At 42.0% G+C, this 15,349-nt stretch overlaps 1 protein-coding gene and 1 non-coding gene across 2 annotated transcripts in view; both read left to right on the top strand.

Annotated features, from left to right (window-relative positions):
- PDE10A (phosphodiesterase 10A) overlaps positions 1 to 15,349 on the top strand; it is a 587,420-nt gene that overhangs the window by 224,332 nt on the left and 347,739 nt on the right.
- Positions 13,428 to 13,534, top strand: LOC137769748 (U6 spliceosomal RNA). The gene has a single exon (XR_011075064.1). It is a non-coding gene; the product is annotated as a U6 spliceosomal RNA (small nuclear RNA).

The following is a 15,349-nucleotide window of genomic DNA, read 5'->3' on the forward strand; positions in this document are numbered from 1 at the left end:
ATTCTTCTACTGTGCTTTTTATTCAGAGAATTCCAAGCACTTTATAGACGTTGCCATTTATCCTGACAACACCTTTGCACGCTGTGGAAGCTAGTTTGTTAGTAGAAAAGTCTGTTTAGTGGAAAATGAGGACCAGGTAGCTCAAGTGTGACAACATTGAAAACAAAATATCAGATTATCCCATGAATAAGTTCACACAGGTGCAACCAGAAACATAGGAAGAGTCTTCCCCCACTTTCCCAGCTCAAGGAAGCTGTTATTAACATAAAACAATGTACAAGAAAATAAATCACCATCCTGGATATTCTTCAGAGAAGAGGTTTAATATGATAGCTTCTTGCTCGCTTATGTTTTATATCTCAGGTCTTTATGGGGCATGCCTGGGGAGGTTTTCAGCAAGACGAGAGCAGGGCTTACTAGGATAATTGTAGCAGGAAAGAAAACAGCACATCTGTAGTGCTGAGTGACAAGGTGAAGGGCACAGAGGGCGTGCCATTTCTGGAACAGTGCAGCCTTCATTGGCAATAAGAACCTATGGAACTTGGAGCAGGTGGTAGTCAGTCATCCAGACAGGCAACTGGCATCCCAGAGAACTGTCATTGGGAACCAGGGACCTAAGAACTAAAATACCAATGGACTCCTATAAGACAGTTGTCAAAAGATGAAAGGCTGCCAGGATATCATTTGGAGTTGGCTTAAAACTGTGAAAAACCTATGGAGTAAAGCAGGGGTTGGGGGCACGAAATAATAGAAGGGCTAAGGCTGTTGCTGTCAGAAAGCTGGTCTTGTTGCTTCAACTGAGTAAACTCTTATCTTCATGTTTCCTGAAAGCTACAGCAAAAAGAGAACAGGATGAGTTAATTCATTCAAAATGAGAGAGTACTCACTATGTGGTCCATCCTGCAGTAGGGCTGGTGCAGCTGTAACTTGCTAATAAAAGAACACTAATTTCCCTGCCAGAAAAGTTAATTTTGTGAGTTTCACATAAAGGGATCTGAAAACCATGGGCATGTCTTCAGTAGCAGTTTTACCAAATGTATAGGGATACCTTTATTGTCTACTTCTTACCTTGACTCCTGATACCAGGTGAAAACAAAATACTGAGTTTTCTGCAGATCTAATTTCTTATAAAGATGATAACTCTTTTTGAGCACTTACTACATACTAGGCATAGTGCTAAGTGTTTTAATGCCTGAACTCACACAGTCCTCACAATAACACAGTGTAGTGTGTCCATCTTGCAGATAAAGAAACTGAGGCACCGGAAGGTTAAATAACTCACCCATTGCCACACTGTTGAAAGTGGCGAGTTAGGGTTCAGCCCGAAGTCTTGGCTTTAGAGGGTGGGCATTTTAGTGCTCTGCAGTGTTTCCTGGATCAGTAAAGCTTGCATAGAGCTTAGAGAATTATCCCTGAGACACACTCAAACTTTGATCCCACATGACATTTTTATTGGTTGGCTGTTACTGTTTTAAAGTAACTATTAGGTTTTCTCTTTATAAAATTAATACTTATCGATGGGAGCAGTTCATTTTTCCACTCTTCCAGTTACTAATGCAAACCCTGGAGTCATTCTTCTCTCTGCTAATTCTCCTCCAGCCAAGCTGGTCTTTGCTATTCCTCCAACACCCCAGGCAAACTCTGACCTCAGGACCTTACACCTGATACTTCTGCCCTGTACCCTCTTCCCCACATATTCACAAGGCTCCCTCCTTCAATCCCTTCATCTCTGCTCAAATGCCCACTTGGCGAAGGAGGGTCCAGACCCCTCCCCTAACGCTGCAAGCCCCTTCCTGGCATGGCTCTCCTCCATAGCACCTGCCACCGTATCACATCCTGCCTGCTTGGCTCTCTTCCTTTACTGTCTGTCTCTCCCAGGGGCTGAGTTTTGCCTGTCACGTTCTCTGTCACGTCTCCAGGATCCACAGGATGATGGTTCCCTCTGGGGATGCGGGGACATAAGGAGGGGACCCCAACAGCTTCTGGAGTGTGGTGGTATTGTGTCGCTGGCTTGGGTACATGAGTTCTGAATTATTTGCTCACATTTTTGTATGCATGCTATAGTTCGGATAATGCAGAAAACACTCTGGGGTCAGAGGAAGTGATGTATTTGACAAGGGGACCTGAGAATACAGAAGAACTTCAGAGCAAATGTGGTTTTTGGGTTTAGCCTTGTAGACTAAGTGGAACACTCTGGTAGAAATAGAGGAGGGCTGTGGAAGTGCTAAGAAGGAGTGATTTCCATTCAGCTTTATCTTTGCTTGGTCTCAGGATTCCCTACCTTTTTTTTTTTTTTAACCCAGTCTTGAGTTTTGAGTGGGCTTGGGTTTTTTTTTTGGGGGGGGTGTCATCTTTTAATTGGAGTGCATCTTCTAATAATTTTTTCAAAAAACGTATACAGGCGTCATATTTATTGAAAATATACACACATAATAAGATATATATATATGTCTATCAGTTGCCTTCAAAACACAGCTTGACTGTATAGATCATTCTATCACAAACAACAGAAATTACCCCACCGTCTCCAGCTTGTGATGTTATCTAGAAGCCTGAAGCTACTCTGGTTTGCCCTTAAAATAACCTTAGACTTTTTTCTGCCTAATAATCCACTGCAGTATGGTTATCTGAGAACAGATAAGAACACTTTCAATATTTGCTCTCCCCTTTACAATTTCTTCAAAAGGCCCACCTCTGAGGTACTCACCACTGTAGACCTTGCTGAGCATATGATTTTGAACTACTTAAATCAGAGGTTTATTAAGACTCTGATTCCGTTAATACAATGGTCCCCAGGAACTTTGGACCCATGTGGCTGGGCCCCAAGGTTAGCCATTGAGTACCCCAATTAGGTGAGTATTGGGTTACTGCCCCCCAGTGGTAGGAGCAGGTGGTGATTATTTATTATTTTATTATTATCTTTAAGTGTCTCCTAACACAATCCTTTTTTAAAATAGATTTCCAACTCTCCATATTTGAAAAGACTGCTTTAAGTAATTTATCCAAATATTATAATGTTTTATCTCTTCATGTCTATAAATTATAAGGTAAAATCAGGATGAAAAACATCTGTTATATTTTGGGTATTTTCCACCTGAAGAAGGTTGATATTCAGTTTTACTGAAATTAAATTTTCACTGGAAAGCTTTAAATACATCCATTTTTTCCTGATCTCTCTTTAATTAGCTTCATTCCAAATGACAGGTCTTCATCTTTTATGATAAATGTTTATAACTCTTACATAATATAAATTAGGCACTAAAGAAAGCAGAGTCTCAAAAACTAAGGAATCAGAGACCAATCATGCCCAATAGATGTTGATCTGTTTGGTCCAAGAAGTGGTCATGCCCAATAGATGTTGATCTGTTTGGTCCAAGAAGTGGTCTGAGTCTCCTTTGGGGATGTCATTGCCTTTGGATGTTGCACACAGTCTCTCCCAGGTCAAGGCCACTGTTCTCTGTTTTTATTCCAGGGTATTTTACAATTTTATGTATCTTACCTTCACTTTGGATGGCTTAAAATGCATTTTTGCCTAAATATGTTATCATTGCAACATCCCTCTTTTTTTTTTTACCGTTCCAACTTTTCCAGTGTTCTCATAGTCATTAACATATTACCATCTTGGGGGCAGTTATTTTGCGTGGTGAAAACTGGTATGTTGGAATTGTGAATGGATTCTTTGTCTTCAAACCATCACATTTCTCAAAATGTGTATTGTTTCTGGCAAACTCCAAGTGGAAGCAGGAAAGCTAATCTTTGTGCTGGGTCAGTGCCACGCACCCACACGTCACCTCTGAAGGGAGGGGTGAACCCAGCTATGAACTGGCTTACGTTTGTGCCCTCTTCTCCCGGCACATGTGTAGATCCGTGAGTTTCTTCTTGTGCCGCAGAAGCTGTTCCAAAGGTGCTTAGAAGAATAGCTGGATAAAGTGAAAGTGGTGGTGTGGACTCTGTTGGGAGGCAAGCACGAAAAAGTGCCAGCTGCTCTGATGGGCTTTCGGAGGCTCCGTGAGGGGATAACCTTTATTTCTGGGTGCTGGGCATCAGAAGAAACCCTGCCCAAGCAGTGCTCCTGGGAACTGCCCTATCTCATCACTGTCTTACCCCCTGAAAAATGTACGTGTTAGGGGTCGGTGGGGATTCCTTGAACTGTTGGATTTTTGCCTAGTTTTCTGCTGAAGGCTAAGGCCTAGTTGTCTGAGAAGGAAAAAATGTAAATCCCTTTTGGTTTTTTCTCCCCCCTCATCTCATTTTTGCAAACGTACAAAGCAGCTTTGAATTTTGGTCTTTTCAGCAGCATAAGATGAAAAGCAGCTGGACAAAATAAAATGTCTTCATTTTTCTTTGGAAACATGGATTATTCAGGTTATGTTTCATTAAATAAACAAACAGACTAAGATTTTTCCTTGCAGTGATCAAGTGATTGGACAAGAAAGCAAATGATTTATTCATTTCTTTTATAATTTTCGATCTCCTGGCCCTCTTCCTCCTATCTGTTCCCTTCAAATTTCCATAAACATTTTGAATTCTTGAGTGTACCACTGTGGCTTCAGCCTTAGGAAAATAATCAGTGAGCTGGCCCGCTCAGGAGACACTCCCAGGGCTATCTGTCAGTTTGGGGCCGGCTGTCTTGTAGCGATTCCTTCCTGGACCCTGAACTCGGTTCAGGGAGAGGAAGGAAGAGGAATAGGCATCGAGAATTGTCTTTTTTAAAACATCCCTGGGCCCCTGGAAAGGCCCCTTGTCTTCAGCAGGCATGGGTTGCACACGATTCACTGGGGGTGGTCTGGGCTCTCTGACAAGCTCTGCGTGCTGACCTCTGATGTGAGCTCCCGAGGAGGAATCATGACACAAAGGTAAGTAAAATTTGGCTGCGCCGTTAGTATGTGGTTCGGAGGAGGAAACTAGTGTCAATTCTCAAGAACTCTCCTCTGTATTAGTCACTGGTCTCCTGCGGTCGGTGCTTGTGTCTGAGGTCAGCCCTCAGCTCACGCATGGTGGGGTCCAGTGTGTCGTCACCACAGCTGGGGAAGCGTTTCCTGTCCAGCGCAGGACCCACAGCGCAGACTCTGGCCCCGAGGCAGGGTGGATGGAAGGGCAGAAATGCCTCAGCACGCCCTCTCCTCCTGTGCCCTCAGAAGAACCCTTTCCCGCGGGCTATCTACTGACACAGTGGTGTATCGCATTGTATTCTCACTAGCCTTGCCCATCTGTCCTTGGGGTGCTTTCTGTTTTGTTGGTTTGGAACACGTTTGGGCTTCTCTGTAATCTCCAGTTTGGTCACGAATGAAGTGGAGCACTTTTCCCAAAGGGGAATTTCAGCTCGTTTTCCTTTAATAGGCAACTGTGCTTATAAAATACTGTGCTGTGTGTTCAGCTCAGCAGGGGACGTCCTGTGTTAGCCTGTGCCCTGATGTCGGGAGGGCCCGGTTTGCCCAGGGAAGCTGATTCTCAGGCTGTGTGGGATCTAACCACCGGATGCCCCCAGCCCCGCTCTTACAAGCAAACCAGCAAAGATTACTGGCCCAGCGTCCTTCTAACTTGGCAACCACTGGGCTTTTGCAACCCTCCGCCTGCCACCTCTCTCCCCATGCCTAGCTCCGTGGTCATCGCTTCAAGTTTTTGCTGACAATGCTTAACTTATATTATCTGGGTACTCATTTATCTTGCTTATCACCAATGTAAAATTTTGAATATTTTCATCTAACTGTTGAGGATAATTCTTTTCCCCAGGAAAAAAATTTTTTGTTTCCTCATTATATTTTTCCCAACATTATAGTGTTTTCCAGTTCTGTAAAATATTTCTCAATTTATATATTTGATTGCTTCAGGGAATAGAGGACTGCTGGACTTCCTTTATCTTACTCCCTCTTTCCCTCCAAGGGCTGGAACGTTGCAGGGCGTGAACATTCTCGTGGGATGAGTTGCCTTTGTTCATTGAAACCCTGGAAATTTATCCTGTAAACAATGTGACTCCTTGGTTCTTCCTTCCCCTGCCTTGCACGTGTACTGAAACACAGTATAGTATATACTTGGGACTTCCCTGGTGGCGCAGAGGTCAAGAATCCGCCTGCCAGTGCAGGGGACACGGGTTCAAGCCCTGGTCTGGGAAGATCCCACATGCTGTGGAGCAGCTAAGCCCGTGTGCCACAACTACTGAGCCTGCGCTCTAGAGCCTGCAAGCCACAACTATCGAGCCCACGTGCCACAACTACTGAAGCCCGCGCACTTAGAGCCCGTGCTCCGCAACAAGAGAAGCCACTGCAATGAGAAGCCCTTGCACCGCAAGGAAGAGCAGCTCCCACTCGCCTCAACTAGAGAAAGCCTGTGCGCAGCAACAAAGACCCAACGCAGCCAAAAATAAAAATAAATAAAATAAATAAATTTAAAAAAATTCTCTTAAAAAAAAATATATATATATTATATACTTGTCTATATTAAATCAAGTAGAAATAGAGCTGTTGTTCGTAAGACCGTATTCTCTTAGCAGGGAGCGTGAGCCTCTGAAGAGGAGAGACTGTGCTGACGTAACTCAACTTCTGTAGCTTGTACCAGGTAGACAGGATCCTTCAAAACCATCGCGCTCACAGCCAGGCCCTTCACCGGACAGATAGAGAAACTGCTGCATTGAACTTTGCAGACGATGGCATGGAGCTGCAGATGGCACATCAGACACATGTTGATGGTCAGTCGTGGCAGAAAGAGTGGGTCTGTATGGGAAGCAACGGAAGAAGAGCGTGGAGGCAGAAAGGTGGTGGCAGGGGATGCCTTCAGTCAAACACTAAGAGGGAGGGATAAATAAACATGGTTGGTTTTTCCAGTAACTACTGAAAAGCAATGGCAACGTTAAGAAGAATGAGCGTGGAGAAGCAGCCGCACGCTTTAGGGTAAACTGTAACCAGTTCCTCACGCCACACCTGACTGCACGAGTCTCGTGGATACCACAGGAAATGATCTTAAATGAACAACCTACAACGTCTTGGTCTTTTCCGTCCCTGAAGAGGAAACCTGCACCTGCTGTGGTGAGAAAGATGACGCTGGAATCTGATGTTGTCTCCGTGAATGATCAACAGTCTCCTGACTGCCAAGTGTTTAACCTGCTTGACTGCGCCCTGTTATTCTCACTCTGCATTTCCTTCTGCCTAATTATTGGTAATACAAGTAAACCTCATTTGATTATAGCCATTTCCCAGTAAATGTGGAAATTTGAACAAACTTCCGTTAATTTCCCTTGTAAGTATAGCTTAGAGGAATTATAAGGACCTGGTAGGCGTGATAAAAGAAACTTTGAAATTACACTTGGCATATTCAAAGGCTAAATGACTAGATGGATCTCATGAAGATATCAGAAAGAAACACTACTATATCAGGTTTGTAAAGACAAGATTACAAGCCTGATTTTTAGCTAGTCTTTTTCTAACAGTCTAGTTGTTTACCTATTTGTCTATCAGAATGATGGTAATAGGAATAATAATTTAATTTTGCATCTGTATAGCTCTTCTAATTTTCTCGCCATACTTTCACATCTGTGACGCTCTTGGTCTCAAAATGGCCCTGAGGAGAGCAGGAAAGATTTCATTAGCTCATTTTATAGATGAAAAATCTGAGCCTCTGGGATATTAGACTTAGAGACTTCTAGTGTCTTTTTCAATTGCAACATCATAATGCTATGAGTTTAAATAAAACTCCAATTTTGCATAATGAGTATAGGGGGAAGTCTGCCAGTGTCTTCCTAGTGTGACCCTGTGTATGCACACAAATAAAGGTCATTTTATATGTAGTGGTTTGCTGACGAATCTTCAAACTTTTATTTTTGATGAACTAACTACATGCTACAAACTTTAAGCCTGTAGCATACACGGAGAAACCTGAATAGTCCTGATTCTGGAATAGCTTACAGAATTCACGGCATGCATTTCTCAGTGAAATTAAGTTCCTTTTTTTTCAGCATCTCTCAGAGGAATTTTATTATCTGAATAAAATTCACAGACTGACCTCCAAGGGAAAATAAAAAAATAATCAGACCCTTATTTTATTCCTTGTTTGTTCATACACCTTCAAAACTGGCTTAAAAATGTTTAAGTAATCAATTTGAGGCAGCTAATCAGAAACAGCATTTGTGTTGTAAACAAAGCTCAAAATAAGATAGTGAAAATTCACATCCTACCTTACTTCTCTGGAAGAGGCTAGAAGTCATTTACTCATTTCCCTGCTGTTTCTAAAATATAGAATTTAACGTATGGAATTGTTAACAACTGTAGCAAAATATGCTGTATCTTGATCACTGGGAGATTCAGAATCTGCACAGCCCACCGGGGGCTTTGGAGGGTGAGGGACACGACTTGGACTTCCAGCTGCACTGTTTCCACCTGTGCCCTTGTGAGCAAATCCCTCCGCTGAGTGTGAGCAAGCGGAATTTCACGTGGAAGAGGACAATGAATGCTCACTCTTTTTGCGGATATGTCACGTTATAAATGAAAGGACTCAGATCTTTACATACTAGATAGTAAGCACTCACCCCCATCTCCTGAGAAAGCAAAGGAGAGAGAAAGCAAGGGGAGAGATGGACAAAGGAGAAATTGGGGTTTGTCTAGAGTGAATCTCAAGAATTGTGATTGACGTCCAGGTCAGAGTTCCACAGCCTCGCTTGCTGGGGACACTCACCTCCGCTGAACCGCCACAGCCCGTGTGATGGTGGCTCTGGCCACGTCTGCTTTGAAGTCATAGCTGTGTATTTATCCCCTGCCCCGACTGGATTGTATGTAACCGCAGATAAGAGGCGGAGGGCTAAGCATTCACGTTATTGTCTAAAGCAGAGGGTGATGGGGCTGTGTTCACGTTTCGTTTATATTGGATTGAGAGGAATTATTGTGTCGAATTCAAGCAAAAATGCTGTGCAAATTAAGCTTCTGGGTGGAAAATATAGATTTGTTTATTTTGGAACAAATTTCATGAAAGGATTCATAAGATCAATGGGCCATATTGTTTTACCTGCGAAGGTGTGACATGATGTGAACTGATTTATCAGCATGCTCAGCAGAAGTAAAGACCCTGAACTTTGTATATACCAGACTTTGCAAGTGTCTTACCTTACCTGGTATTGTTCTGGCATGAATATGAGTAAAAATGAACCCTCTAACACTTGTGTCATAGTTATAAACCAGTGGAGCAGGATTAGGTCGAAGGGAGCCACCTTCTATTTTTCACAGATAATGGTAAATGGGTAAATGTAGCAAGAAACCCATCATATTTGCTTTATATCACAGCACTGGACATAGATTTCCATAAAGTTCATCCAATCTCAAGATGAGGTTAATCTGGTAGAATTACCTGACATAATCATGTAAATAATTCCTTACCACTCAAAAAATTGTGGGGAAATATATTTGATGAAATATATAAATTTGTGGTTTAACGCCCATATAAGAAATCACCTTGGAATCCCTAGGTTTAGAAGGAGTGTAATGCCACGAGAACTGTAATTTAAGCACCAACAATTTGTAGCTTGATGTGACAAGATTGTACTCAATAGTCCTCAGAGGAAATTTTTAACGGCTTTAGTAATTTTATTAGAGTCTCAGCTTTTCTTAATTTATATATTAGTATCTTTTTGTATAGACTCTACTCGCTTTATGTTATTTAAAACAATGAATTAATTAAAAGAAGGAGTGCAAAAATGTATGAGATGGGTGATATTTGTGGACCAGTGAATCTACAAATGGGGCTCTCATGCTTACTGGGTGTGAAGTGTGTGAATGAATGTGGTAGAGGAGGTCAGTGAATGTCCTTCTTGTTCTGTTTATTTTTCCTGCAAAGAAGCTGTTTACCGGAAAAAGCATCTGGATTCTATGGCTTGTTAATTCACTGTGGACCACTGATGGCGTCTGGAACCACTTATGATGTCAGTGTGTAAGTGGCATTTAGAGTATGGACAGGAATGAAGGGTGACAAAAAAGCCTCTCCAGAGCAGTTGAGAAGTTCAGATCTACCATCCTTAGAAAATTCTCTTGGGTTTTCATTCACACCCCAAAGTATCATTTACCTGGAAGCAAATAAAAAGCAATACAGTGTTTTCAAGTTAAGAAGTAATGAATTGGATTGGGGATGAAATCATTTCTTACCAACCACTTAAATCAAATATTTTTGAAGTGTGCTTTCTAGCTCAAGGTTCAGAGGAAGCGATAAAATGCATTAAATCATAAACCCTTCATGCTAGAAATTAGTCTCAGCCAGGGCAAAAAAGCCGTTCTAACTTTGCCCTCCTGTTCCGCCCAACAGGGGCCCAGTTCTAATCCCAGCACTGCAAGGCAACCCATTTTATTCTTGAATATCTCAATCTGAATTAGAAAGTCCTTTATAATGAGTCAGTCTCTCTCTCCATTTAACTTTTTTTAATCCTCTACCTTTAAAAATGTCTAATCTGTTGCTGTTCTGTATGATGTTCTAAATTTTTAAGACTACAGACAGTCCCCGATTTATGATGGTTTGGCTTGCCATTTTTCAACTTTACAGTCATGTGAAAGCAATACGCATTCAATAGAAACAGTACTCCGAGTTTTGAATTTTGATCTTTTCCAGGCTAGCGGCACGTGGTATCATCCTCTCTCGTGATGCTGGGCAGTGTCAGTGAGCTGCAGCTGCCAGTCAGCCCCGAGATCATGAGGGTAAACAACCAGTACACTTAACAACCATTCTGTTTTTCACTTTCAGTACAGTATTCAATAAATTACATGCGATATTCAACACTTATTATAAGACAGGCTTTGTGTTAGGTGATTTTGTCCAACTGTAGGCTAATGTAGGTGTTCTGAGTACATTTAAGGCAGGCCTGGCTAAGCCATGATGTTCAGTAGGTTAGGTGTATTAAATATATTTTCGACTTAATGGTATTGTCAAATGATGATGGGCTTATCAGGACGTGGCCCCTTCGTAAGTTAAGGAAGGTCTGTAGTTACAGATACCCATACTCTCCATGTGATTGCTCTTTGCCAATTTCAAGACTCTGCATAAACACAGCCAGTGACCTCCTTAGACCTTGGAACTGAGAACGATACTGCATAAGTGGCCTGGCCAGAGCAGAAGATTGGTTGTGACAGTCTTCCATTTCTTGAGACTGGACTTGCATTTATTCATCCTAAAATTGTATTACAACTCCCTACCTCTAACCAGTCCCATCACATCATCTACTGATTTTCTGTGTTGGAACTGAGGACTAACTCTGCTGGCACTCACTCCCTCCATGCACCCTCATGAGCTCAGTGTGTTGAGATCACAATTATTGGCTAAAGTGGTGGCATTTGCATTATTTGGTCCATGTAAATATCCCTCATGCCTGAGCCAAATAGGGTACCTGGATTCCATTTTTCTCTTGCATAACTTTTATTTTCCCTTCAATTAGTATTAACCTTGTTTTATGGGTGCTTTGTTTTTTAGCTATATCTTAGTTTGGATTTTTTTTTTCTTCCAGATGCTCTAACACATTTGTCACAGCTAACAATACAGTTCCAAATTTATTCCAAACATGTTTAAAGCACGCTACTAGCACGGTGGTCTTTTCCCTTGGAGCACTCCCCCACCACCTTTAGCTCTGGCCCACCGGAAGGGCTACATCTGTTGCACGCCTGCTACCCTGGGAGCCCCTATCATCGTCAACCTGGGACAGCCCTTGGGAGCTCCCACTGTCTCGTGTTTCTCTTTTCCTTGGTTTGCTCCCTCACTTTTCAGAGCCCATCGTCTAGTGACTTTCTGACCAAGGGTACCTGGGAGATAAACATTTTGAGACTGTGTATGCCTAAAGATACCTTTTTTCCTCCCTCCATGATATTTTCAATGGATACAGAATTCCAGGTTGAAAATCCTTTTTCATCTGAGTTCTGGACACTTCACTTCACTGTCTTCTAGTGTCCAGTAATGTTCTTGAGGAAGAGAACACCATTCTCCTTCCCTTTCCTTTGTTTGTGGCCCCTTTCCTTCTCTGGGAGCTCTTGGGCTCTGGTCTGGATCTCCACTGATAATAAATTTCACAATGATGTGTCTTGGTCTCTTTAAATTTATTGTCCCAGGCATGTGATGTGCCATACAGTACAGAGACTTGTATGCTTCAGCCCTTGGTTATTTTCCTGTATTATTTCTTTGATAATTTCTTCTGTTGTTGTTGTTTCTATGTTGAATTAATCCTTATATTTTCTTATCTTTTCTCTTCTTTTGCTATTTTTGTATTTTTGCTCTACTTTCTGAGAGAGTTCTTCAGTTTTATCCCTGAAATTCTCCACTGATTTGTACCGTTTTTAATATTCTATTTTTAATTTCTAAAAACTCTCTTCTCTAGTCGTTCCTTTTATAGCGTTCTTTTTACCATGAATGTAATATATTTTCTTCTCTCTCTGAGAATATTACAGTGTTAAGAACATTTTTCCTCCCTGTGTGATCTCTTTCCAAGGTTCTTTTAACTGTTTATTATTTTAACCTCAGTCTTCCGTGTTGGAAGCTTTCCTTGACTATTGTATTATCCTTCATCATCCTTTCCTACTAAAGAGTGAGGCACTAAAAGCCAATAGGAAGCTCCAGCGAAGTGGGGAGGAGAGTCAGCGATTGTGGTCTGGTGAGCTTGCTGTAGAGTGACTGCCTAGGGAGACCCTCACAAACGTCAGAACGTGTAGGTCTTATCTTTGGTACCGTTCGGTTTCTTCAGGGAAAAGCTCTCCTGTGTCTTGTCAGGGCAGGGGTTGCGGGCAGGAGGATACCCCTGGAAGCGTACACTCCAGCAGCAGGATGGGGGGAGGCAGTTGGGGCAGTGGTGGGTACCTTACAGTCTGAAATGCTGAAACGCTGATTCTCACTGTGTTCCTGTCGGTCTAGAGCTTCAGCTCTGCCCTCCTGTATGTACAGTGTTCTGAGTCCTCTATCCAGTCAGTATGTCTGCGTTTAGAGTCTCTCTGGTTTAGTTTGTCCCAAGAATAAATCCTCTCTTTCTTCTAGGGATGGGGGAAAGTACCTGAGGGTCTAGACTCTCAATGTAAGGCTTTCAGTCCACCCCCCCCTTGTTTAAATCAATGTCTCAATTCTTTGAAATATGTCCTTATCACAGCTTCCATCTGAAAATTATGGAAAATTCACAACAGGACCTAAAAATCTTGCTGTGTCCCCACTGGCTTGGCATTGAGAGTGGGAAAGATGCTGGCCACACATGGAGAGTGATTATAGAATGTGTGAGAGTCAGGGTGAGAACCTTAAGGAAGAGCTTCACTGAGCATGCGGGAGGCAGAGATGGGCCTGAACAGTGGCAGTTAAAGCATCTGGCGGACCTGGGATAAATACGCTGAATCCCCAAGACAGAGAGTGAGAACACTTATTACTGTAAGTGTAACACAGACAGGTTTACTTTCATCCATTTGTGTTAAGGAATTTCCTCCAAGGATTTACTTTCAGTGCTTGGTTTGGCAGGACATATACTAAAATTGGAACTATACAGAGAAGATTAGCATGGCCCGTGTGCAAGGATGACAAGTAAATTTGTGCCATATTTTACATTTTCAAAGAAATTAACTCAAAATTGACCAAAGACCTAAACATATGATCTAAAACTATAAAACTCTTAGGAAAAAATACAGGAGAAAAGCTTTATGACATTGGATTTACAGTGATTTCCTGGGCATGACACCAAAAGCATGGACAACAATGACAAAAAGAAAGGGATAAGTTGGACTTCATCAAAATTTAAAACTTTTAATTTTGGGCACAATAAACAGAGTGAAAAGGCAGCCCACAGAATGGGACAAAATATTTGCAAATCATATATCTGATAACGGGTTGATAGCCACATTGTGAAAAGCACTCCTACAACTCAACAACAACAACAAAAAACAACCTGATTAAAAAATGGGCAAAAGACTTGAGTAGACATTTCTCCAGAGAAGATATACAGATGTCCAGTAAGCACATGAGAAGATGCTTAACATCACTAAGCATTAGAGAAATACAAATCAAGACCACAATGAGATACCACTTCACATCCCTTAGGATGGCTATTATAAAAAAAAAAGGTGGGGAGGGAAACAAAATAACAAGTGCTGGTGAGGATATGGAAATATTGGACCCTTGTGCATTGTTGATGGGAATGTAAAAATGATGCAGCAGCTGTGGAAAATAGTATAGTGATTCCTCAAAAAATTAAATATATAATTATCATATGATCCAGCAATTTCACTTCTGGAAATATACCCAAAAGACATGAAAGCAGGAGTTCAAAAAGACAGTTGTACATCCATATTCACAGTAGCATTATTCACAGTTGCCAAAAGGTGGAAGCAGCCCAAGTGTCCATCCAGAGAAGAATGGATAACAGAATGTGGTACATCCACATAGTGGAATATCATTCAGCCTTAAGGAGGTAGGGAATTCTGACACATAACTGCAACATGGATGAAACCCGGGCATTATGTTAAGTGAAATAAACAAGTTGCAAAAAGACAAATACTGCATGATTCCACTTATGTAAAGTTCCTGAAGTAGTCAGATTCACAGAGATGGAAAGTGGAATGGGGGTTTCCAGGGCTCGGGTTGGAAAGAATGGGGAAGTAGTTTTTAAGGGGCACAGAGTTTTAGTTTGGGAAGTGAAAAGACTTGAAGATGGATTGTGGTAATGTCTGCACAACAGTGCGACTGTACTTAACGCCACAGAACCAAACACTTTAAAAAGGTTGAAATGGTAAAATTTTATGGCAAAATGTTATGCATATGTACCACGATTTAAAAAAATTTTAAATCAGGAATAGCCATTAAAAAGAAAAGATTTGTGTTCACAGATATTTCATCTCACTCAAATGTTCAAAACCATCTTTTTTTTTTTTTCTTTTGGCTGCGTTGGGTCTTCATTGTTGCGCACGGGCTTTCTCTAGTTGCGGTGAGTGGGGGCTGCTCTTCATGGTGGTGCACAGGCTTCTTTTTAAACTTTATTATTATTTTTTAAACATCTTTATTGGTGTATAATTGCTTTACAATGGTGTGTTAGTTTCAGACGTAGAGAATGGACTTGAGGACACGGGGAGGGGAAAGGGTAAGCTGGGACAAAGTGAGAGAGTGGCATGGACTTCTGTATACTACCAAATGTAAAATAGATAACTAGTGGGAATCAGGTGTGCCGGCTTCTCATTGCGGTGGCTTCTCTTGTTGTGGAGCACGGGCTCTAGGCGTGCGGGCTTCAGTAGTTGCAGCGTGCGGGCTTCAGTAGTTGCAGCACGCGGGCTCAGAAGTTGTAGTGCACGGGCTTAGTTGCTCCGTGGCATGTGGGATCTTCCCGGACCAGGGCTCGAACCCGTGTCCCCTGCGTTGGCAGGCGGATTCTTAACCA

This window comes from Eschrichtius robustus, chromosome 9, assembly GCF_028021215.1.
Source record: "Eschrichtius robustus isolate mEscRob2 chromosome 9, mEscRob2.pri, whole genome shotgun sequence".
NCBI classification, from domain to species: Eukaryota; Metazoa; Chordata; class Mammalia; order Artiodactyla; family Eschrichtiidae; genus Eschrichtius; species Eschrichtius robustus.